We start from the raw sequence: 24,737 nt of genomic DNA on the forward strand, positions 1-24,737 counted from the left end.
CCACAAAATTAAACAAGGTTACTCATGATTGAGAATACAATGCACTCCACAATGTAGTTACAATCATATTTAAAATATACAGAAGCATCTACCCTTAATTCAGTATACAAACAATAGATACACGTTTAAACCTCCCCATTACTAAAGAAATGGTATATTCCACAGTGTATGGGGCAAAGTCACCATAAAGCCCGCCTATAAATCGAAGCAAGAGGCAGAGAGGGAGGAAGGAAAGGCATCTCGGAGAGAAGCCGTTTTTTAAAAACTGATCGGGGCAAAGAGGCTAGACTGCGCAGGCACGTGACATAGCACACCAAAGGTTTTTTAAAAAGACCGCCATATACAGCGGCCATCGTCGGAGTGGACTGAGGCAGAGTGGGACGGCTTGGCTCAACGGGCAGAGGCGAGGTTCGAATGGGGCACGACTGCGCAAGCGCATGAGAGTCAGCCTCTGAGATCAGCGGAGAATTTAAAAAGCGAGCAGAGGCTGAGGACGAGCTTCACTCCAGGTGAGGTAAGGCCGGGTAAGTTCTTTTAATTAATCTAATTACCTTAGGAGTAGGTAATGGAGGCAGCAGTTAGGGCAGTGGACTGCTCCGTTTGCAGTATGTGGGATTTCAGGGCGAGCACTGTTGTCCCTGATGACTACACCTGCAAAAGGTGCTTCCAGCTGCAGCTCCTGACAAACCGTGTTAGGGAGCTGGAGCTGGATGAACTTCGGATCAATTGGGAGGCAGACGCAGAAATAAACAGGAGTTACAGGGGGATAGTCACCCCTGAGAGTCAGGAGACAGGTAGCTGGGTGACTGTCAGGAGAGGGAAGGGGATTAGACAGATTGAGCAGAGCACCCTTGTGGCCGTTCCCATCAATAATAAGTACACCGTTTTGGATCCTGTTGGTGGGGATGACCTACCAGGGACAAGTTGCAGTGGTTGCGTCTCTGGCACCGAGACTGGACCTTCAGCTCAGAAGGGAAGGAGGGAAAAGAGGAGACCAGTAGTGATAGGGGATTTGATAGTTAGGGGGACAGACAGGAGGTTCTGTGGAAGAGATCGAGAATCCCGGATGATCTGTTGCCTCCCTGGTGCCAGAGTCTGCGATATCTCGGATCAAGTTCTCAGTATTCTCAAGAGGGAGGGTGAGCAGCCGGATATCGTGGTCCATGTAGGGACAAATGATGTGGGTAGGAAGAGTGAGGAGGTCCTGAAAGGTGAGTGTTGGGAGCTAGGTGGCAAGTTAAAGGATAGGACCTCCAGGATAGCAATCTCAGGATTGCTACCAGTGCCACGTGCAGGTGGGTTTAGAAATAGATAGTGCAGATCAACACGTGGCTGAAGACATGGTGCAGGAGGGAGGGCTTCAGATTTATAGATAATTGGGCAGTTTTCCAGGGAAGGTGGGACCTGTTCCGGTGGAACGGTTTACATCTGAGCTGGAGGGGGACAAATATTCTTGCAAGTAGGTTTGCTAGAGAGGCTCCAGTGGATTTAAACTAGATATGAGGGGGGAGGGGAACCAGAGCGTAGGAACAGATCTATGGGAGAAGGAAGAAAAAGAAAATAGTAAAGTTGTTTGTGCCGTTAGAGATAAACAGAGAGGAAGAGGTGGAGAATTTCTTAAATGCAACTATTTTAATGCTAGGAGCATTGTAAAAAAGGTGGATGAGCTTAGAGCATGGATTGATACCTGGAAATATGATGTTGTAGCTATTAGTGAAACATGGTTGCAGGAGGGGTGTGATAGAATCAGAGGGACAAGAGGGGGAGCTGTTGCATTGCTTGTCAGAGAAAATATTACAGCGGTGCTCTGGCAGGATAGATTAGAGGGCTCGTCTAGGGTGACTATTTGGGTGGAATTGAGGAATGGGAAAGGTGTAGTAACACTTATAGAGGTGTATTATAGACCACCTAATGGGGAGTGAGAATTGGAGGAGCAAATTTGTAAGGAGATAGCAGATATTTGTAGTAAGCACAGGGTTGTGATTGTGGGAGATTTTAATTTTCCACACATAGACTGGGAAGCCCAGACTGTAAAAGGGATGGATGGTTTGGAGTTTGTAAAATGTGTGCAGGATAGTTTTTTGCAGCAATACATAGAGGTACCAACTACAGAAGGGGCAGTGTTGGATCTTCTGTTAGGGAATGAGATAGGTCAGATGACGGAGGTATGTGTGGGGGAGCACTTCGGGTCCAGTGATCACAATGCCATTCGTTTCAATATAATTATGGAGAAGGATAGGACTGGACTCAGGGTTGAGATTTTTGATTGGAGAAAGGCTAACTTTGAGGAGATGAGAAAGGATTTAGAAGGAGTGGATTGGGACAATTTGTTTTATGGGAAGGATGTAATAGAGAAATGGAGGTCATTTAAAGATGAAATTTTGAGGGTACAGAAAGGTTGAAAGGAAAAGTTAAAAGTTTGAGAGCCATGGTTTTCAAGGGATATTGGAAATTTGGTTCGGAAAAAGAGATCTACAATAAATATAGGCAGCATGGAGTAAATGAGGTGCTCGAGGAATATAAAGAATGTAAAAAGAATCTTAAGAAAGAAATTAGAAAAGCTAAAAGAAGATACGAGGTTGCTTTGGCAAGAAAAGTGAAAATAAATCCAAAGGGTTTCTACAGTTATATTAATAGCAAAAGGATAGTGAGGGATAAAATTGGTCCCTTAGAGAATCAGTGGACAGCTATGTGTGGAACCAAAAGAGATGGGGGAGATTTTGAACAATTTCTTTTCTTCGGTATTCATTAAGGAGAAGGATATTGAATTGTGTAAGGTAAGGGAAACAACTAGGGAAGTTATAGAAACCATGACGATTAAAGAAGAGGAAGTACTGGCACTTTTAAGGAATATAAAAATGGATAAATCTCCGAGTCCTGACAGGATATTCCCTAGGACCTTGAGGGAAGTTAGTGTAGAAATAGCAGGGGCTCTGACAGAAATATTTCAAATGTCATTAGAAACGGGGATGGTGCCAGAGGATTGGCATATTGCTCATGTTATTCCATTGTTTAAAAAGGGTTCTAAGAGTAAACCTAGCAATTATAGGCCTGTAAGTTTACTGCCATATACACCTGGGTGCAATGAAATTCCTTGCACGTAGGTGATAGAGTGAACGGTGTCCATGGTTATAATAAACAGTGAGGAACAGAAGTCAACAGGTTGGTGGGAAGTACACAGTGCCACATGACCAGATACAAACAGAAATGATCCAGTGACGATAACGGAACAACGGAGAACGTGGCACCCCCTCCGGGAAGGGGATGTGAGGGAGCTGACTGGTAGCAGTGGGGAAGAAGCTGTTCTTGAGCCTGGTGGTCCCAGATTTCAAACTCCTGTAACTTGTCCAGGGAGCTAGCAGAGCGGGAATGGCCAGATACCGACCTTGACGATACTGGAACAGGAACAGGCCCTTTGGTGCACAAAGTTGTGTTGGAGTAATTAATGTAGTAATTGAATGCCTAACCCTTCTGCCCACAAATTCTCCATATCCCTCCATTCTGCGCATCACGCATGCCTCTGTAATATTTGTTCCCACCACCAGTGAATTACGGGCACCCAGCACAGTCTGTGTAAATAATCTGCTCCATACCTCTGCTTTGAACTTGCCCCCTTACACTCCAAATATATGTCCTTTACCCTGGGAGAGAGCTACTCTATCTACGATTTGGATAATCTTAAGTTCCATTGGGTCTTCCCTCGGCCTCCACAATGAGAGATGATGTCCGCCATAGCCCTATCTTTCCTGCATGTGGTACAGATTGACTGGGAGGCTGGTGTCAGGATGCCGGAGCAGGGATCCAATCACAGACCCAGTACTGTGCACACACTGATATTAATGGAGTAACAAATCCCAAGGTGCAAACAAAGTCGGCGTCAAACTTCAGGGAGGGATCAAAAACATCCAGAGAAATCCAAACACCAGAATCGGGAAACGGGCAGAGTCGATATTCAGACAGACAGGGTGCAGATACAAATGCTGGAAAGGCTCAGGAAAGCTCACTGGCACAATCTGGCAACAAACAGGTGAAAACACAGGACTGAAACACACTGAGCAATAAACAGAGAGGCGGATGATAGGTGGAGCACAATGAGACACAGGTGACAGCAAAACAGGTAATAATGAGAAACAGGTGAGAGGTGGAGTACTCAGTAATACAGGGACCGGAGTAGAGCAGGAGCGGGGACAGGAGCACATGGGGCATGAAAACAAACTAGAGCACGTGGCAATACAAAGCCACAGACTGACGGCTGGGGGAAAACACACAAAACAGACGAAGTTCAACTGGAGGTACTGACAGTACCCCCCCCCCCCCCCACGGACACCTCCTGGCATCACATCAGGTAGGGCTGGGTGCTGGCGATGAAAGTCCCTGATGAGAGAGGGGTCCAGGATGTTACGGGCGGGGACCCAGCACCTCTCCTCAGGACTGTGGCCCTCCCAGTCCACAAGGTACTGGAGGCCACGGCCTCAGCACTGAACGTCCAGCAGTTGGCACAGCGTGAAGGCCTCTGACCCATCGATGAGCTGTGGGGGAGGGGGGGCGGTCTGGGGACAGGACACAGGGTGGCTCATGAAAGGCTGGATGTGGGACACATGGAAGACAGAGAGTGGAGGGGAGCTTGAGATGGATGGCAACAGGGCTGATGACTTTAGCAACGGGAAAGGGGCCGATGAAGTGGGGCGGGGGGGTGAGCCTGCAGGAATCCACCTTGAGGGGTAGGTCTCGGGTTGAAAGCCACACACACTGTCCCTGGCGGTAACGTGGGGCCTTGGAGCGATGGCGGTCAGATTGATGCTTGACCCTAGCAGAGGCACGGAGGAGGGCAGAGCGAGTGCTCCTCCACGTTCGCTGACGATGGTGGATGAATGCCTCGGCAGATGGAACTCCAACCTCCTCCTCCTGGGCAGGAAACAGCGGAGGTTGGCAGCCAAGGCAGCACTCGAAGGGGGACAGACCAGCGGATGAGAACAGACGAGAGTTTATGACGTACTCGGCCCAGGGTAGCTGCTGACTCCATGTGGAGAACATACAAGGTAAATGGTAGGACACTGAGCAGTGCAGTAGAACAGAGGGATCTGGGAATACAGATACAAAATTCCCTAAAAGTGGCGTCACAAGTCGATAGGGTTGTAAAGAGATCTTTTGGTACATTGGCCTTTATAAACCAAAGTATTGAGTATAAGAGTTGGAATGTTATGGTGAGGTTCTATAAGACATTGGTGAGACCGAATTTGGAGTATTGTGAGTAGTTTTGGTCACCGAATTACAGGAAGGATATTAATAAGGTTGAAAGAGTGCAGAGAAGGTTTACAAGGATGTTGCCGGGACTTGAGAAACTGAGTTACAGAGAAAGGTTGAATAGGTTAGGACTTTATTCCCTGGAGTGTAGGAGAATGAGGGGTGATTTGATAGAGGTGTGTAAAATTATGATGGGTATAGATAGAGTGAATGCAAGCAGGCTTTTTCCACTGAGGTTAGGGGAGAAAAAAAAACAGAGGTCATGGGTTAAGGGTTAAGGGGGAAAAGTTTAAAGGAAACATTAGGGGGGGCTTCTTCACGCAGAGAGTGGTGGGAGTGTGGAATGAGCTGCCAGATGAACTGGTAAATGCGGGCTCACTTTTAACATTTAAGAAAAACTTGGACAGGTACATGGATGAGAGGGGCATGGAGGGATATGGTCCAGGTGCAGGTCAGTGGGACGAGGCAGAAAAATGGTTTGGCACAGCTAAGAAGGGCCAAAAGGCCTGTTTCTGTGCTGTAATGTTCTGTGGTTCTATGGAGGGGTTCTGGGAGACCAGACACCACAATACTGTCCCTAGCTGTTGGTTGGCCCACTCGGTCTGGCCATTGGCCTGTGGGTGGAATCCTGAAGATAGACTCACGGAGGCACCCAGAAGATTACAGAATGCCCTCCAGAAGTTGGATGTGAATTGACAGCCCCCGTCTGACCCAACATCTAAACATAAAAACATGCAGTACTAGTAATTTGGCTGTTTCTTTGGCAGAGGGGAGTTCAGGTAAAGAAGTGAAGTGTACAGACTTGGAGAAACGATCAGCTACTGTGAGAATGGTGGTGTCACCACCTGATGGGGGGAAGACCAGTGACAAAATCCAGGCAATGTGGGACCAGGGTCTCGTGGGGATAGACAGGGGTTGTAACAGACCAGCGGGTGACCGGTTAGAGTTCTTGCCTTGAGCACAGACTGAGCAGGCTGAGACGAAGTTGTAGATGTCATCTCCCATGGAGGGCCACCAGAACCACTGAGGGCCTGAAGGCCTGAGTACGCTTGGTTCCAGGGTGACAGGATAACCGGGAAGAATGACCCCAGTGTAATACCTGTGAGCGGACAGAGCTGGGAACATAAACACGGTTAGTGGGGCATTGACTAGGGGCTGCCCTGCTCTGTTTGAGCAGCTTGCACCATGGCTTCAATGCCCCATTGCGCTGCCCCCACGAGACAGTGAGCAGGGAGGATGACATCAGGGGTCTCAGAGGAAGGAAATCTTCCGGAGAGGGCATCAGGTTTTCCATTCTTGGAACCGGGGTGGAAGGACAGAGTAAAATTGAACCCTGAGAAAAACAGGGACCAACGAGCTTGACGGGAGTTGAGACCCTTGGCCGTACGGATATATTCCAGCTTCTTGTGATCAGTCCAGACCAAGAATGGCACCTTGGCTCCCCCCAGCCAATGCCTCCACTCCTCCAGAGCCAGCAGCTCCCAGTTTCCGACATCGTAATTCCACGGGTACAGTCAACCTTCATAGCTTTGGGCTATGGAACAGGAATTGTAGATGGGAGCAAACAGCAGGGCAATGTAGACTGACAGGGAGCTTGGAACTCACCCAGTGCCCCCAGGGACCCTCTGAAACCCCTCCCTCTGCGGCGCTGCTGAAGGCGAACACCAATATGGATATACCAATACGGTCAAATCCAGCAGGGCTTCAAAGGTGGCAGGAAGGTCCTGGGTGACCAGCTCTTTGATGTCCTCGTTGATGCCGATCAAGAAGGTGTCGAACTGTGCCTCCGAGTCCAGTCGCTGGAGGTGGCTGGGGTCCGGAACTCTGTGACATAATCTGACACATTTCTGCGCCCCAGGTGCATGTGCAGCATTTCACAGGCAGCCCCTCTCTCCCATGTTTGGAACGATCAAACACTTATCTCCTCAGGAAATAACTGAAAACTACTACAGAAAGGGGAGCCTGCCTCCCAGACAGCTGTTCCTCATTCTCTTGCCGGACTGGACAGTTGGGTGATGACGTAGGCCACCTTGACTCGATCAGTCGGAAGTGTCGTTGGCTGTAATTCAAAAAATGAGGGTGCACTGGGAAAGGAAAGGACGGCAGGTACCGGGCCCACCAGAGTACTTTTCTGGAGGAGGCAGACGGGGCTCTTGGACAGGAGGAGTGAGCGAGAACGCGGAGGGCAGAGCGGAAGATGCAGTTGCAGAATGTTGATGGGCGCTCTGGGACAGCTGGAGTGACTGAGTCTGGGCCACATGAGTGGTTACATTGACAGAAAGTGACTCCACTGCCCTGAACATGGAGTCCAGCCGGTTCTGCTGTTCCCCCAGCATCACTCCCTGTTGTTCCAAGGCCTCAGACAACTAGGGTCTGCTGGATCCACTGTCAGGGCACTGGAGCAGGGATCCAGTCACAGACCCAGTACTGTGCACACAGTGATATTAATTGAGTAACAAATCCCAAGGTGCAAACAAAGTCGGCGTCAAAGTTCAGGCAGAGATCAAATCATCCAGAGAAATCCAAAACCCAGAATCGGGAAACAGGCAGAGTCGATATTCAGACGGACAGAGTACAGATACAAATGCTGGAAAGGCTCAGGAAAACTCACTGGCACAATCTGGCAACAAACAGGTGTAAACACAGGACTGAAATACACTGAGCAATAAACAGAGAGGCGGATGATAGGTGGAGCACAATGAGACACAGGTGGCAGCAAAACAGGTAATAATGAGAAACAGATGAGAGACGGAGTACTCAGTGATACAGGGGCTGGAGTAGAGCAGGAGTGGGGACAGGAGCCCATGGCAATACAAAACCACAGACTGACTGCTGGGGGAAAACACACAAAACAGACGAAGTTCAACTGGAGGTACTGACAGCTGGTGACGATGTGGGCCATTACTGATCTCTCAGACCTCTTCATTAGAGTCAAAGTTAGAGTCACTGGTCAGTAGTCACTGAGACTGGTCACTTTACTTACCTGGAGAAAGTGAACCAGTTGGACTTTATCATGGTCCACTGATACTCAATTTTCCAACTTTCACAACTTGCCTTTCATCCTTGTCTTTCTCTCCCTCCCCCCTTCCTGTTCTAAATACATTGCACAGGGTCTCAGCAATGAAGGGAATTTCAAACCAAAGGACACAACAAGATTCTGAGCCCAGACGAGGTTTCAGCCAAGCATCAGACAGTTGAGACACCAGCATAGTCACTCCAGGAAGAAACGGTGGAAATGTGAGGACTGTGGGATGGGATTCGATTGCCGAAACCTTCTGGAAATTCATTACCGCTGTCACACTGAGGAGAGGCCGTTTACCTGCCCTGTGTGTGGGGAAGGATTCCCTCGTTCCTCTAACTTATGGAAACATTGACGTGTTCAAACTGTACATTTGCCCGATGTGTGGAAAAGGAATCTCTCAAGCAACTGGCTTAATGTACCACAAGCGAGTCCACACCAGCGAGAAGCCATTCAACTGCTTTGTGGGTGGGAAAGGATTCTCTCATTCCTGCACCTTGAGGAAGCACAAGAGAGTTCACTCTGGGGGAGAAGAAGATTGCTCTGTATGTGGTGGGAAAGGGTTCAGGCAAACATCAGATCTGGAGGATCACAGGCATGTTCACCCTGGGGAGAAGCCATTTGTGTGTCCCATGTGTGGGAAGGGGCTCAGTTGTTATGTGTGGTGAACAAACCAGATGGAAATGGGGTCCAGGGCTGACCCCCCCCCCCGGGAAAGAGAGAGAGAGAGAGAGAGAGAGAGAGAGAGAGAGAATGAATAGATTTATGTATTATGGCTTCTTCACTGATGGACTGATGGAAAGGTAAACAATCTTTTGCTACAAGGACACTTCTTTGCTCGTTAACATTCTTGCTGAGACAGCAGGGAGTGGCCTAGTTTGATGAACATGGACATGTTGAGTTGATGGATGGCTGATACCCCATCAGTGGGGATAAAAGACGGGTCTGGGGAGACACCCGCAGACACAGCAGTGGACACTGAAAGAGTGTTGTGCACCCACAGGATCGGTTCAGGAGAATCGGTCCGGAGCACGGTGGATGAAGGCAGACCGGTGGGGACTTGTGTGTATGTCCGCCCTTGCCTGGGTGACGAGTCCACCACTGAAGAACGGTCTAGCCTGGTACGGAAGGGTCATAATCGGTGACCCCAACGGTACAACGGAACAAGAAGACGACGGAAGGTTTGCCTACTGCAGCTGCTCATCTCTTGCTCGTTCTCTCTCTCTCCAACATTGCAACACAACAACTACCTCAGCACAAACTGAACTGAACTCTATATTCTCTTATGACAATTCATTTACCCCTAGACTTTGATAGAGCTTGGTTTTATTATTCCTGCACTTCTGTATTTATCATTGCTAACCTGTTTTATATGTATATTGGCATTTTTGATACTGTATTGCTTAGTTTACTAATAAACACCTTTAGTTTCAGTACCACCAGACTCCAACGTATCAGTCCATTTCTGCTGGTTTGTTAACCCAGTTATGGGGTACGTAACACAGTCAAGTATCAAATCTGAAGAATCACAGGCGTGTTTACTCCGAGGAGAAGCTGTTTTTCTGCTCTCAGTGTGGGAAAGGATTCTCTTATTCATCCATCTTGATGAAACACAAACGAGTCCACTCTGGGGAGAAGCCATTTGCCTACTTTATGTGTGGAGAGGGATTCATCGAATCTAATAAACTAAGGACACACCAGCGAATTCACTGCAAGGAGGACTCTTGCATACCTACAGGGGAAAAGGGTTCGGTGGGTCAGACAGCATAATGACACACCAAGAAACCATTTACCCACACCAAGTGTGGGTAGGATTCACTCAGTCAGCTGCTCCGTGGAATCACCAGTGTGTCCACAGGTCACTGCAGGAGCTGGATCCCCCGTTGCTCCTGATCATTATATCCATGGTTAGATCCAGAACATTGTCCCAGTCTGAATTGTCTGCTGATGTTTACAGCCACAGAAACTGGGGTAGAACTTTTTGGGTAACAATGATTAAATGTCTTGAAAACAGTCTTTTCTCTGTTTAATGGCTGCTGTTCTACTCGCCAGAATATTGCTGTGTTTTATGGCTTTTATTGAAGTTTACTAATGAGCAGAAGCTAATAACGTTACAGATGGAAACTTCATCTGAACTGGGAAAGAGAAATACAGTGGTTAGTTTTGAATTGCAGGAATTGTGGGGACAGGAGAAAAGGAACAACTGTGAGAGGTCGTAATGCGGATCAGGGTCTCCTGGTCGGTTTGCTAATGGACACAGTTAGAAGTTGATAGTACAAACACAGGTTGAAAATGCCTATTTGTCCCATCTATGCTGCCCTGCCATGCAATCACTTCTAATTTGCCTCTTCTTGTCATCTGAGATGCCCTTATTAATAAAGATCCTATCAAACTCTGCATAAATTTACCCAATGACTTGACATCCGCGGCCATCTGTGGCAATCGATTCCCAACTCTCTGGCTAAGTTCCTCCTCGTCTCTGTTCTAAAAGGACATTATTGTTTTCTGAGGTCGTGCCCTTTGGTCCTAGACTCTCTCGTTAATGAAATCATCCTACCCTTGTCCAGTCTCCAGAATTTTCACTCTCTGGTACGTGTCTCAGGGTTACGACCAAGGAAGAGAATGTCTGGAGTCGTTTAGCACTTTCGTGCAGGGGTGTTTATTCAGTGGGTCTAAAATTACAAAAATTAGGGAAATAGCAGAAAGAAAGCTGTCAATATTATTAAAAAGATATCTAGCAGAGAGCACCATTATAACTACTTACTATTTTCAGTGCGATCTCCTGGGAACTAAATCCCAGGTAGATGTGGGTTCAGTTCGGAGAAGTTTGGATGGGTACATGGTTGAGAGAGTTATTATACCCATGAGCGTGTGGCTAGCTCCAGCGATAATCCGGTTTTCAAGTTTGCCAGTGACATCACCGTCACCGGATAGATTGACCTCAATGCTGAGATGGATGACAGGAGAGAGACGATGAACCTCGAGGCAACAATAACCCGGCCCTGATTGCCAGCAAAGACAGAAGAGTTGGTTGTTAACCCATGGAAGTCGGGGAGTGAACACAACCCCACCCTCACCAGTGGAGGTGCCTCAATTTCCTAGTTATCTGTTTCAACACAGCATCTCCTGGTCATTCCTGGCATGGCTACTGCTCGGCTCCCGACTGCAAGAAACTGCAGAGACCGGGCCAACGTCATGGGAAGCAGCCTCCCATCCATTGACCCTGTCTATACATCTCACTGCAGTGGAAGCAGGCAGCATAATCAAACGAACCACTCACCTCATCTCCCCTCTCCCAGCAGGCAAAAGATAAAAATGCCCAGAAGGGTGCACCACCAATCTCAAGGACAAGTTCTGACCCACTGTTATCGGACTCTTGAACGGATCACTTGTACAATAAAATGGACTTCGGGCCTCACAGGCTAGCTTACAATCTGCCTATCTTGCACTTTATCCTGTACTTGCCCTGCTCATTTCGGTCGTCTGTGCACTTTACTGTGCATTGTCATTGCCGTTACTGAAAGGCTCACTAGCGGGAATCGCAGAGACTTCAAATACAGAGAACTTAACAATGCCCATGACCTCAATGAGACACCCTCAAGACAAAGTGAAAAGTCAAAGCTGGAGCTAAGACAGACAATTAGACACAAAAGATAAACAATCCGAGGAGAGGGCACATCCACGAGTTAACAATGAGCAAATGCAGACCGCATAGTAACTGACCAAAAAAAAAAACTTTTTAAAAAGGACCCTAGTTGTGAGAATGACCTTATTTCAGCTCAATGTAATGATCTGATCTGTAGAAAAGAATACATGTCTCGGTCCATGTGACAAATATAAACAGATACCATCCATACTGATGCGGTTCTCAAGAACATGCTTAAGTTTATGTACTTTTCTAGGTGTTTGAGCAGACTTGGATTGTCCTCTGGAGCTTTTACTGATGCACACTACCAGCGACCCTGGCAGGCTGATTCACAATCTGTTATCCAACAGGTGAAGAGTCTCTGCCCGAAAAGTCCACTGTTTATTCCCATACACGGTTGCTGCCCGACCTGCTGAGTTCCTCCAGCGTTTTGACCGTTGTTCTGTTATGGCAACTGCCCAGACGGCCAGACTCAGGAACAGCTTCTACCCCGGGGGTGAGACCTCTGAACCAAACATCACGTTCACATCCAAGATGCTGGAGGAACTCGGGGAGCACCTCCGGAGGGAAATGAGCTGTGGGTGTCTGGGGCCCAGACCCTTCACCGGTTCTTCCCCCACCCCAGAGTTACCGCCTGAGCCGCTGAGTTCCTTCAGCTTTTTGATTGCGTTGCTCCAGATTTCCAGCCGGTGTCATCGCTTTCAAATGACCGTCGCCACTTTACGCCGACTGGCTTCGGGTCTCGTGCTAGTTTGTCACCAAGTTTGGCCCCACGTTGCTCGCACAACCCCCCACACACCCTGGTAATCTGAATCACGCTGAACCGAGCCCCACTTGTGTTCCATTACCCGCAGTTCAGGAGTGGAAGTCGCAAACTCCGCAGCACGACTCATTTCCCCGTACAATTTCTGATCGGTTGCTGAATCCCAAGAAGACCTCCAGCTGCCCGTTCTTTCTGCCTCGTTCTCGCCGGCCCTTGTTCCTGTTTGTCTCGCCGGCGAGGTCCGTCGCAATATCCCAAAACCTGCGGCCCTGCACGAGTTCCCTTCTGGATCCCCGATTGCGTCCTTTCTCCAGCGGAACAGGGAGCTTAACCAATCAGAATCCTCCACAGCCCGTCTCTGATTTCCATTCTCCGATTGCAAGGAGGCAGCGATTGATGCCCCACCCAGGCAGACAGGTGAATCTCGAGACCACGTGGCCTCCGCCCCTGTGAGCTCATCAGCAAATCAAAGCGGGCGCGCCGGAGCTGGTCGTCGGCATCCCAAAGAGCGGATACGGATCAGTGTCCATAACAAGTTAGCGAGTTTGCTCTTAACTGGTCTCTTTAAGTCATCCTATCTCCCTGAAGAAGGGTCTCGGCCCAAAACGTCGACTGTACTCTTTTCCATAGATGCTGCCTGGCAACGTTGGTCATCCATGTTGGTGGAAGAAATAAGCAGGCAGACTATTATTTAGATTGGGACAGAATTCAGAGATGCAAAGGGTCTTGGGAGTCCTTGTGCAAGATACCTAAAGGTTGAGTCAGTGGTGAAGGCGAATGCAATGTTGACATTCATTTCTAGAGGTATAGAATATAAGAGCAGGGATGTGATGTTGAGGCTCTATAAGGCACTCATGAGACCACACTTGGAGTATTGTGTGCAGTTTTGGGCTCCTTATTTTAGAAAGGATGTACTGACATTGGAGAGGGTTGAGAGAAGATTCACGAGAATGATTCCACGAATGAAAAGGTTATCATATGAGGAATGTCTGACAGCTCTTGGCCTGTATTCCCTGGAGTTCAGGAGAATGAGGAGGGGGGGGGATCTTATAGAAACATTCTGAATGTTAAAACGCCTGAACAAATTAGATATGGTAAAGTTATTTCCCATGGTCAGGGAGTCTAGGACAAGAGGGCATGACTTCAGGATTGAAGGACATCCATTTAGAACAGAGATGCAGACAAATTACTTTAGTCAGCGGGTGGTAAATCTGTGGAATTTGTTGCCACGAGCGGCTGTGGAGGCCAAGTCATTGGGTGCATTTAAGGCAGAGATAGATAGGTTCTGGATTAACCAGGGCATCAAAGGTTATGGGGAGAAGGCAGGGGAGTGGGGATGACTGGAAGAATTGGATCAGCAATGATTGAATGGCGGATCAGACTCGATGAGCTGAATGGCCTTCTTCTGCTTCTATATCTCATGGTCTCATGGTTTTAAGACCAACACACCACACGCCTTCCTAACAATTCTATCAACTTGCTTGGCAGCTTTGAGGGGTGTATAGCCTTGGACTTCCGAGATCCCTCTGCTCCTCCACTGCTAAGAATCCTGCCATTCGCCCTCTATTCCACCTTCAAGTTTGACCTTCCAGACTGTATCACTTCACATTTCTCTGGATTGAACTCCACCTGCCATTTCTCAGCCCAGCTCCGCATCCTATCAATCTTCCATCATAATCAATAACAACCTTCGACACCATCCACAATACCCCAACCTTCATGTAAATCTGAAACTTGCTAACCCACCCTTCCTCATCCTAGTCATTTAGAAAAATTGAAGAGGATTCATCATGATGTTGCCTGTTTTGGATACTGTCAGTTAGCGAGAGAGATTGGATAAGCTGGGACAGTTTTCCTAGAGTAGATGAAATTGAAGGGTGATGTTATAAAGCCATTTGACATTATAAAAAGGGCATAACTACCACAGGTAGTCAGAAACTTTTCCCCAATGTTAGTGGTACCAAAAACAAGAGGGCATAGATTACAGTGATACAAAGGAACTTTAAATACGATTGGAATGGTTTCTTTTTACACCTGATACATATAACATTAGGAAAGTCATTCAGAGAATCATTAGTCACTGTGTTAACCCCAGGGTGAAATTGTCAAATACTAGAAGTGAAGACACAAGAGACTGTGGATGTTGGAAATCTGGAACAACGCACAAGGGAGCTGGAGGAACTCAGCAGGTCAGGCAGCGTCTGTGCAGAGAAATGGAGACGTCAATGTTTTGGGTGGACGTTCCCTCTTCTCCCCTCTCCCACTGGGCAGAAGATACAAAAGACTGGAAACACATACCACAGGCTTAGGGACAGTGTCTACCTTGCTGTAATAAGACTATTAAATGAGTCCCTAGTATGATAAGATGGACTCTTGACCTCGCAAGTTACCTCATTATGAATCTGCACTTTATCTGTAGCAGTTACACTTTGTTCTGCAATGTTATTGTTCTAAATTGTTCTCCCTCAATGCACTGTGTAATGATCTGATCTGTATGAACGATATTGCCAGGCAAGCATTTCACTGTATATCAATGAGTTACCATCACATCCTTGATTCTCTGCTACAATAGTAGCAGAAAAAGCTGTGGTGCGGGTTACCTCCCTCTTGCCTGTGGGTTAGGTGGAGGGGCCAGGCCTCACTGCACCAAGTTAAACTTGGGCCCTCAACAGATCATTTGTTCATCATCAAGATGGTTTTTCATGTAGGGTTCACTGTGCAGGAGTCACTTCCTCAGCTCCCGTATGGTCCAAAGGTGCTTTGGTATCAGCTGTGAATATATTCAATGACTCCACTGATGCACCATCAATAACTCTCTCTGAGACGTGAAGGCGAGATATCGGCTTTTATTGACTGGAAGAAAGAACAAGCAGTAGTTGACCACCATACTACATCCTGGAGACTGAGGGCCGGGCTCAGGCCTCAATCGCCTTTATACCGGGGGTCTGTGGGAGGAGCCACAGGAGCAGTCAGCAGGGGCGTGTCCAGACAGGTATATGTAGTTCACCACATCCACCTCCATTGCAATCTCATGCAGAGAATTTCAAAAGTTTGTATCCAGAGATTTCTAATCTTTAAGCAGTGATCTGTGATCGCAGTGTGAACCAATTGACCGCTCTGCACAGTCTTGTGCTCAGATCTCTGGAGCTGGACACAAGCCCCTGATCCTGACCCAGAGGCAGGATAATCATCGATATGACAACCATTTGGCCCACCTAGTCAACGCCAGCCTAGTCGCATCTACCTGCACCTATATCATAGTCTTCCATACCCCTCTCAAACATGTATCTATCCTTATTTCTCTTAAATGCACTTGTCAGCCAAGCAGGAGATCACAGGGAGAGTTGGAGTCAGTTCCTTGCGGCGCTTATGCACCGATTTTAAAAGGGGAGTGCTGCCTTTCGGGATTTGTCCACTAAGCAGGAGGCTGCGGAGAGAGCTGAGGATGGTTCCTTATGGATTTTGTGCACCAGTACTGAGAAGGGTGTGGGATCGGTCTGGGAAACGGGAGATTGCTTGGGCTTTTCGTAACTTAGCAAGGGTGAATAAGAAAAAGAGCGTGTGAGCAGAGCTGTCATTATGTGAGTGAGCCTGAGTTAGATAGAAGGCTTTGATAAGAACAGGCGAAGCCTCTAAGTAAGTTTCTAGTAAGTTCTTCTTTTTCTCTTTCTTTGCCTTTTAGTACATATTTTAGTACATTATTTAGTACATATTTAGTACATGATTGGAGCCTCCCTGCCCTCTATTGTGGACCTGTACTCTTCCAGGTTGAAGAAGAGGGTGGGGAACATCATAAAGGACTCCTCCCATCCTGCGCACGGACTGTTTGATCTGCTTCCGTCTGGTAGGCGCTTCAGATCCCTCCAGACTAAGACTAATAGGGATTGGAGAAGTTTTTTCCCTACTGCGGTCACTTTGCTGAACAGTTAACTGCCGGTTAACTGTCGGCTAACTATTACTTGGATTGCACTACCTGTATGTACAATTTATATTTTCATTTATATTTATCATTATTATTGTTATGAGCAGAGAGACAACATCTGCCGGAAGTAAATTCCTTGTATGTGCATAGGTACTTGGTGATTAAAGTCTGATTCTGATTCTGATTCTGATGTCTAGTGCATTGACAATGAATCTCTGGTTCATTGTGTGAGATGTAGGAACTCTGGGAGACCCCTAGTCTCCCTGATAACTACATCTGCATGAGGTGTATCAAGCTGCAGCTATTTAGAGACCAGGCTAAGGAACTGGAGCTGCAGGTAGATGACCTTTGACTCATACCGGCTGGTGGTGCAATGGCCGGACTCCGGAGCAAAGGCTCCCAGGTTCGAATCCAAGTCGGGCCATGCCCGAGCACGCTTTCCATCCGTGCCGGGTTGAGTGCCGACCGCGTAAGAAAAGAACAAGGCTCGAGTCAAGAACGTTCATACCGTGACGCGGTTAATCTGAAAAGAGACCAATCCTGACACCACGAGCCAGACGGGAATGGCGACACGCTAGAAAACCGGAGAACAAAGTGATAGATAAGGGCTACAGGGAGATGGTCACCCCTAACTTGCAGGAGGCAGGTAGCCAGGTGACTGTCAGGAGAAGAAATGGAACAGGTGGCCTGTTGCTGTTCCACTCGGTAATAAGAATTCCACGTTTGATACTGTGGGTCGGGGGTAACCACCTAACAGTGGGAAGCTGCGGCAACTGGGGGTTATGCACTGGGTCTGGCTCAGTGACTCACAGGGGAAGCGGGGCGAGGAGGAGTGCAATGGCGATAGTTCGCGCAGCAGACAGGAGATCCAGTGGATCCGAAAGAGCCAGACCCAGGGATGTCTTGCTCAGGTCCACTACATTCTAAAGGAGGAAGGTGAAGAGCCGGAGACCACGCTACATATTGGTGGGAAAAGGAATTAAGTCCTAAAGATACAATATAGGGAGCGAGGTAGAAAGCTGAAAAGCAGGCTCTCCAGTGTGGGCAAGAATAGGGTTACTGGGCAGATGAATGCATGGCTGAGAAACTGGGGCAGGGGGCAGGGTTTCATATTTCCGGATCATTGGGATCTCCTCTGGGGAAGGTATGATGGGTGGGTTACACCTGAACTTGAGGGGGACCAATATCCTTGAGGGCAGGTTTAGTAGAGCTGTCGGGGAGGGAGGATGGGGACCAGAGTGATAGGGCTGAGGGTGGGGAAGTTGCCGTACAACTAGACAAGTGTGTAGTGTGTTACATACCAGCAGCAACACACCACGAACTGAGTCAGGGTTTAATGTTAAACCACTGTATCTATTAGTATCTACTCAAAATATAGACAATTAAACAAACTACTCTTCTAAGCAGAAGTTAACAGTGTTATGCGTTGTAGCTCCCAACTATCAAGCTTAGGAACAGTTCCTAAAGTTTTTAAATGGCAAGCTGAAAAAGTCCCAGTAATCCACGGAATAGGTGAGGGGAGGAACTTGTAAATCCACTTTAAAATGCAACGAGGAGGCGATCACGAAGAATTCCACAGGTTCCACGCTGGGAAAACGAAGTAACGGTCACAGAAGATCTCAGCCGTCGAGTTGTATTCCGAAATCCACGTAGAGGTATTACAAGGTGACGGTCACGGAATATTCCTTAGCGCAAGTGGTCACCACATAACACACCCGAATCCATGTAAGGGTTAACGAGAGCGGTCGCCCACAGAATACTCCAAAAATATGCACTGTGTGCCGCTCATTCACCCAATCCTTCGGGCATGGGAAAGTATCAAACTTCACCCATTACTGTAGCAAGCTCCTGCTCGCTGTCCGACGTCTGTCTGTCTGTCTCTCTCTCCCCCGCTCCCGTCCCAGCAGTCTGTCCGCATTTTGTTATACTGGCGTCATAATCCTGCCTGGTCCAGGCTTTTAAAGTGACGCCCACACGAAACGAAACCCGTGGTAATGTAACAAGTGAGACTGTGAGGAAGGACGGGCAGATGATAGGGCTGACGCACCATCAATAACTCTCAGAGACGGGAGGCAAAAGATAGGCTTTTATTAGCTGCAAACGTGAGCACAACATCTTGGAGACTGAGGGAGGAGCAGTGCCTCCCATCGCCTTTATACAGGGGTCTGTGGGAGGAGCCACAGGAGCAGTCAGCAGGGGGGCGTGTCCAGACAGGTATACACATAGTTTACCACATGGGCCAAATTGTAGTCAGTGGGATGACTTGAACTGTGAGCCGGGGCAAAATCAAAAAGAGTGTTGAAAACAGCACTGAAGGCATTATATTTAAATGCAGACAGTATACAGGGTGAGGTCGATGATCTAGTGAAGTTAGAGATTGCCATATTTGACGATGAGGCCATCACTGAGCCATTGCTGAAAGAAGATCATAGTTGGGAGCTAAACATCCGTACGATCCACATTGTATCAAAAGGACAGGCAAGTGGGCAGAGGAGGTTGTCTGGATCTGTTGGTTAAAAAGTTAGAGGTGACATAGATGTGGAATCGTTGTGGGTACAGTTAAGGAATTGCAAGGATAAGTAAACCCCGATGGGAGTTAAATATAGACCTCCAAATAGTAATGAGGATGTGGGTTACAAATTACGAGGAGAGATGGGAGATAGAAAACACACCTGAAGATGGCGGTGTTTCAATAGTCATGGGAGATTTCAATATGCTGGTCGATTGGGACAACTGAGTTGGCGCTGCATCCCAAGACAGGGAATTTGTAGAATGCCTACAATGTAGTTTTTTAGAGCATCTTGTGGTTGAGCCCACTAGGGATAAAGCAATTCTGGCTTGGGTGTTGAGTAATGAAACAGGTTTGATTAGGGAGCTTAAGGTAAAGGAATCCTTGGGAGTCAGTGAGCATAATATGATGGCATTCACCCTGCAGTTTGAGGAGGAGAAGCTAGAGTCAGATGTATCAGTTCAAGTTCCAGTTTAATTATGATTCAATCATACAAGAATACTCACAAATACAGCAAAATGAAAGAGAGTTACTCCAGGGAAAAGGAGCAAAACACAATACCAACATTCATGCACAGCAGAAGGCACATATAAGAAAGCAGTAAAACACAGTTTTACAAAAAAAATGTGTAGTCCAAGTCCCTGAGCCCATGAATGCTCAGCAGTCCGCAGTCGAACATGATACAGTCTGTCTTCTGCCAAGCAAACACCGGGGGGCAGCACCAACCTCAGCTTGGACGCCACAGCACACCACCTCCAACACTCGGACTCCAAAGACTACTGCTGGCGGCTTGAGGCCTAGTCCTCGCTACAACCAAAGCCACTTCAGACCCCAGGCAGTGAGGGCTGTTGCAGGGCACCGACCGTGACACAGCTGGGGAGAAGACACGCTGTCTACAGTGGAGAGGGGAGAAACCACTAGTGTGAGATCAGGAACCAATCTGCAGAGAAGCCGAGTAACTTCTTCCAACCTGTGAAGGAGCGGGCAGTGATCACTCCAGTGCGGATTGGGAAAGGAACAGCCACTGCAACGAGAGACCGTGTGTGACACGTTGGGGGAGGTGAGCTCACCTGATCTGTGACTGGGAACGTGTTCACCATATCCTTGTTTTTGCACCAGTGAAACATTCATTCTGTTGACTGGGATAAACTTGATCCATTTCCCTGAGAATATTCAAATCTTCTTTCCCTTGTTTCCATTTGAGGACAGTAATTAGTTCGGTCATCTATTTACTGACTGATCACTGAGGTCCTGGGGAAACATTGTCACCCTGCTTCAGGTGCATGAAGGAACTCACTCAGTTGTCCAACCTGCTGATACACCAGCAAATTTGCACCAGGTTCAACTGCTCTGCGTGCAGGAAAGGATTAACTTGTTCATCCCTCTTGGTGACACATCAAGTCAAATCAAGTTTCTTGTCATTTCGACCACAAACTGCTGGGACAGTACACAGTAAAAATGAAACAACATTCCTCCGGGACCCTGGTGCTGCATGAAACAACACAAAACTACACTAGACTATGTGAGACAACTCAAGGCTGCACTAGACTATGTAAAACAACACAAAACTACACTAGACTATGTGAGACAACTCAAGGCTACACTAGACTATGTAAAACAACACAAAACTACACTAGACTTTGTGAGACAACTCAAGGCTACACTAGACTATGTAAAACAACACAAAACTACACTAGACTATGTGAGACAACTCAAGGCTACACTAGACTATGTAAAACAACACAAAACTACACTAGACTTTGTGAGACAACTCAAGGCTACACTAGACTATGTAAAACAACACAAAACTACACTAGACTTTGTGAGACAACTCAAGGCTACACTAGACTATGTAAAACAACACAAAACTACACTAGACTCTGTGAGACAACTCAAGGCTACACTAGACTATGTAAAACAACATAAAAACTGCACTAGACTACAGACCTACACAGGACTACATAAAGTGCACAAAACAGTGCAGGGCAGTACAATAATTAATAAACAAGACAATAGGCACAGTAGAGGACAAATTACAATATAATAATAAATGATGTAGATGTCACTCTAGACTCTGGGTATTGAGGAGTCTGATGGCTTGGGAGAAGAAACTGTTACACAGTCTGGTCGTGAGAGCCCGAATGCTTCAGTACCTTTTGCTAGATGGCAGGAGGGAGAAGAGTTTGTGTGAGGGGTGCATCAATGCGTTCACACCAGGGTGAGGCCATTCTCTTGTTCTCATTGTGGGAGGGGGTTCATTCAGTCATCCAACCTCCTGACACATCCAACCATAGGAAGGACTTAAAGTAACCCGGCAACATGATGAACTGCCAGAGAATTCCAGGCAGAGAGAGGTGTTCACCTGCTCTTACTGCGGGAAGATTACACAAATTCCTTCAGCTTGCGGAGACACCAGCAAGTCCACACCAGGAAGTAGACGTTCACCGGCTCCGAGTGTGGAAAAGGGATTCACTCTTTCATCTGACCTTCCAACACGCCAACAAATTCACACCTGGGAGAGTCTGTTCACCTGCCCTGACTGTAGGAGAACTTAACTTCTGGAGACAATGACAAACTCACAACAAAGGAAAAGTTTAAAAGTTCATATAACCATATAACAATCACAGCACGGAAACAGGCCATTCCGGCCCCCCTAGTCCGTGTCGAACTCTTAATCTCACCTAGTCCCACCTACCCGCACTCAGCCCATAACCCTCCACTCCTTTCCTGTCCATATACCTATCCAATTTTACCTTAAATGACACAACTGAACTGGCCTCTACTACTTCTACAGGAAGCTCATTCCACACAGCTATCACTCTCTGAGTAAAGAAATACCCCCTCGTGTTTCCCTTAAACTTTTGCCCCCTAACTCTCAAATCATGTCCTCTCGTTTGAATCTCCCCTACTCTCAATGGAAACAGCCTATTCACGTCAACTCTATCTATCCCTCTCAACATTTTAAATACCTCGATCAAATCCCCCCTCAACCTTCTACACTCCAATGAATAGAGACCTAACTTGTTCAACCTTTCTCTGTAACTTAAGTGCTGAAACCCAGGTAACATCCTAGTAAATTGTCTCTGCACTCTCTCTAATTTATTGATATCTTTCCTATAATTCAGTGACCAGAACTGTACACAATATTCCAAATTTGGCCTTACCAATGCCTTGTACAATTTTAACATTACATCCCAACTTCTGTACTCAATGCTCTGATTTATAAAGGCCAGCGTTCCAAAAGCCTTCTTCACCACCCTATCTTCATGAGACTCCACCTTCAGGGAACTATGCACTGTTATTCCTAGATCTCTCTGTTCCACTGCATTCCTCAATGCCCTACCATTTACCCTGTATGTTCTATTTGGATTATTCCTGCCAAAATGTAGAACCTCACACTTCTCAGCATTAAACTCCATCTGCCAACGTTCAGCCCATTCTTCTAACCGGCATAAATCTCCCTGCAAGCATTGAAAACCCACCTCATTATCCACAACATCTCCTACCTTAGTATCATCAGCATACTTACTAATCCAATTTATCACCCCATCATCCAGATCATTTATGTATATTACAAACAACATTGGGCCCAAAACAGATCCCTGAGGCACCCCGCTAGTCACCGGCCTCCATCCCGATAAACAATTATCCACCACTACTCTCTGGCATCTCCCATCTAGCCACTGTTGAATCCATTTTATTACTCCAGCATTAATACCTAACGACTGAACCTTCTTAACTAACCTTCCATGTGGAACTTTGTCAAAGGCCTTGCTGAAGTCCATATAGACTACATCCACTGCCTTACCCTCGTCAACATTCCTCGTAACTACTTCAAAAAATTCAATAAGGTTTGTCAAACATGACCTTCCACGCACAAATCCATGCTGGCTACTCCTAATCAGATCCTGTCTATCCAGATAATTATAAATACTATCTCTAAGAATACTTTCCATTAATTTACCCACCACTGATGTCAAACTGACAGGTCTATAATTGCCAGGCTTACTTCTAGAACCCTTTTTAAACAATGGAACCACATGAGCAATACGCCAATCCTCCGGCACAATCCCCGTTTCTAATGACATCTGAAAGATCTCCGTCAGAGCTCCTGCTATCTCTACACAAACTTCCCTCAAGGTCCTGGGGAATATCCTGTCAGGACCCGGAGATTTATCCACTTTTAAATTTCTTAAAAGCGCCAATACTTCCACCTCTTTAATTGTCATAGGTTCCATAACTTCCTTACTTGTTTCCCACACCTTACACCATTCAATATCCTTCTCCTTAGTGAATACCGAAGAGAAGAAATCGTTCAAAATCTCTCCCATCTCCCTCGGCTCCACACATAGCTGACCACCCTGATTCTCTAAGGGACCAATTTTATCCCTCACTATCCTCTTGCTTTTAATATAACTGTAGAAGCCTTTCGGATTTACTTCCACCTTATTTGCCAAACCAAACTCGTAACTTCTTTTAGCTTTTCTAATCTCTTTCTTAAGTTTCCTTTTACATTCTTACATTCTTTATATATGTGTGACACTTAAACACTGTGGCTTCCAAGACAGTGGTGAGTCACAAGTGACTGCAGGAACTGATTCTGTATTTATTGCTGCTGTGATCACATCCAGGTTTGGACCCTGGTCACTGGACACATTTGGGTTGTTTCCCCTGGAACTGCAGGTACATTTGTATTCTGCATCAATTATAAATAAATCTGTTCTGTGTGAATGAACTGGGCTTGAGGAAGATGTGGAGAGACTTTGAGGGGATGCGGACAAGCTGAAGGGACAGGCAAGAACACAGCAGATGGAATCAAAATTGGGAAAATGGGAGGTCATCAACCTCTGTGGGATACTCCGGATGTTAAAGGGAACACAGGATATCAGAGGGCAGGAAAATGGTGTCCAATCACTGACAGTCTAAATTGTGGACTAGTGGAGCAGGTGGGAGGACACGAATGGCCTGTTCCTGTGATATGACGGACGCACAGAGCAGGGAGCACAACCCACTGTGGGTCTTGCAACATCTGTTGCGAGTCATCGATCCGGGTTTACTGATGCAGGGTCTCAACCGGAAACAGCAACGTGCACCTTCATCATCCAGAGACGCCGTTCAACGTGATGAGCTCTATCAGCGTCCTGTTTTGTGGTTCCAGGGTCCGGAATCTGGTTCGCCTGGGAAAATGGGCCAAGTGCAGAGTCGCATTTTTTTGGGGAATTTAAACCAGGGCAGGACTTGCACAGTGGATGGCAGTGTCCTGAAGAGTACTGGAGAACAGAGAGACCTACGTGAACGGAGTTCCCTGGAAGTGGTGATGTGGGTGTACGGGGTGGTGAAGGTGTTTAGCTCACTTACCCTCATCGGTCAGGGGTTGAGGGCAAGGGTCAGCACGTTGTGTTGAAACTCGACAAGATGTCGGTGACACCACTTGTGGAGTTTATGTACAGCTCTGGTCACCTATCTATAGGAAGGATAACATTAATAAAGCAAAGATGCAAAATAGTTTCACAAAGATGGTACCAGGACTGGAAGGCTTGAGTTATTAGGAGAGACTGGGTGGAACATAGAACACTACAGCACAGTGTAGGCTCCTTGGCCCATGCTTCTGCCGAGTTTTTAACCTACTCTAAG

The 24,737-nt window shown here is 47.1% G+C and overlaps 1 protein-coding gene across 1 annotated transcript in view; it reads right to left on the bottom strand.

Annotated features, from left to right (window-relative positions):
• Positions 1–24,737, bottom strand: part of LOC140716177 (uncharacterized) — a 66,305-nt gene that overhangs the window by 27,807 nt on the left and 13,761 nt on the right. The gene's annotated exons all lie outside the window — the stretch shown is intronic.

This window comes from Hemitrygon akajei, chromosome 25 (assembly GCF_048418815.1).
Source record: "Hemitrygon akajei chromosome 25, sHemAka1.3, whole genome shotgun sequence".
Taxonomy (NCBI): Eukaryota; Metazoa; Chordata; class Chondrichthyes; order Myliobatiformes; family Dasyatidae; genus Hemitrygon; species Hemitrygon akajei.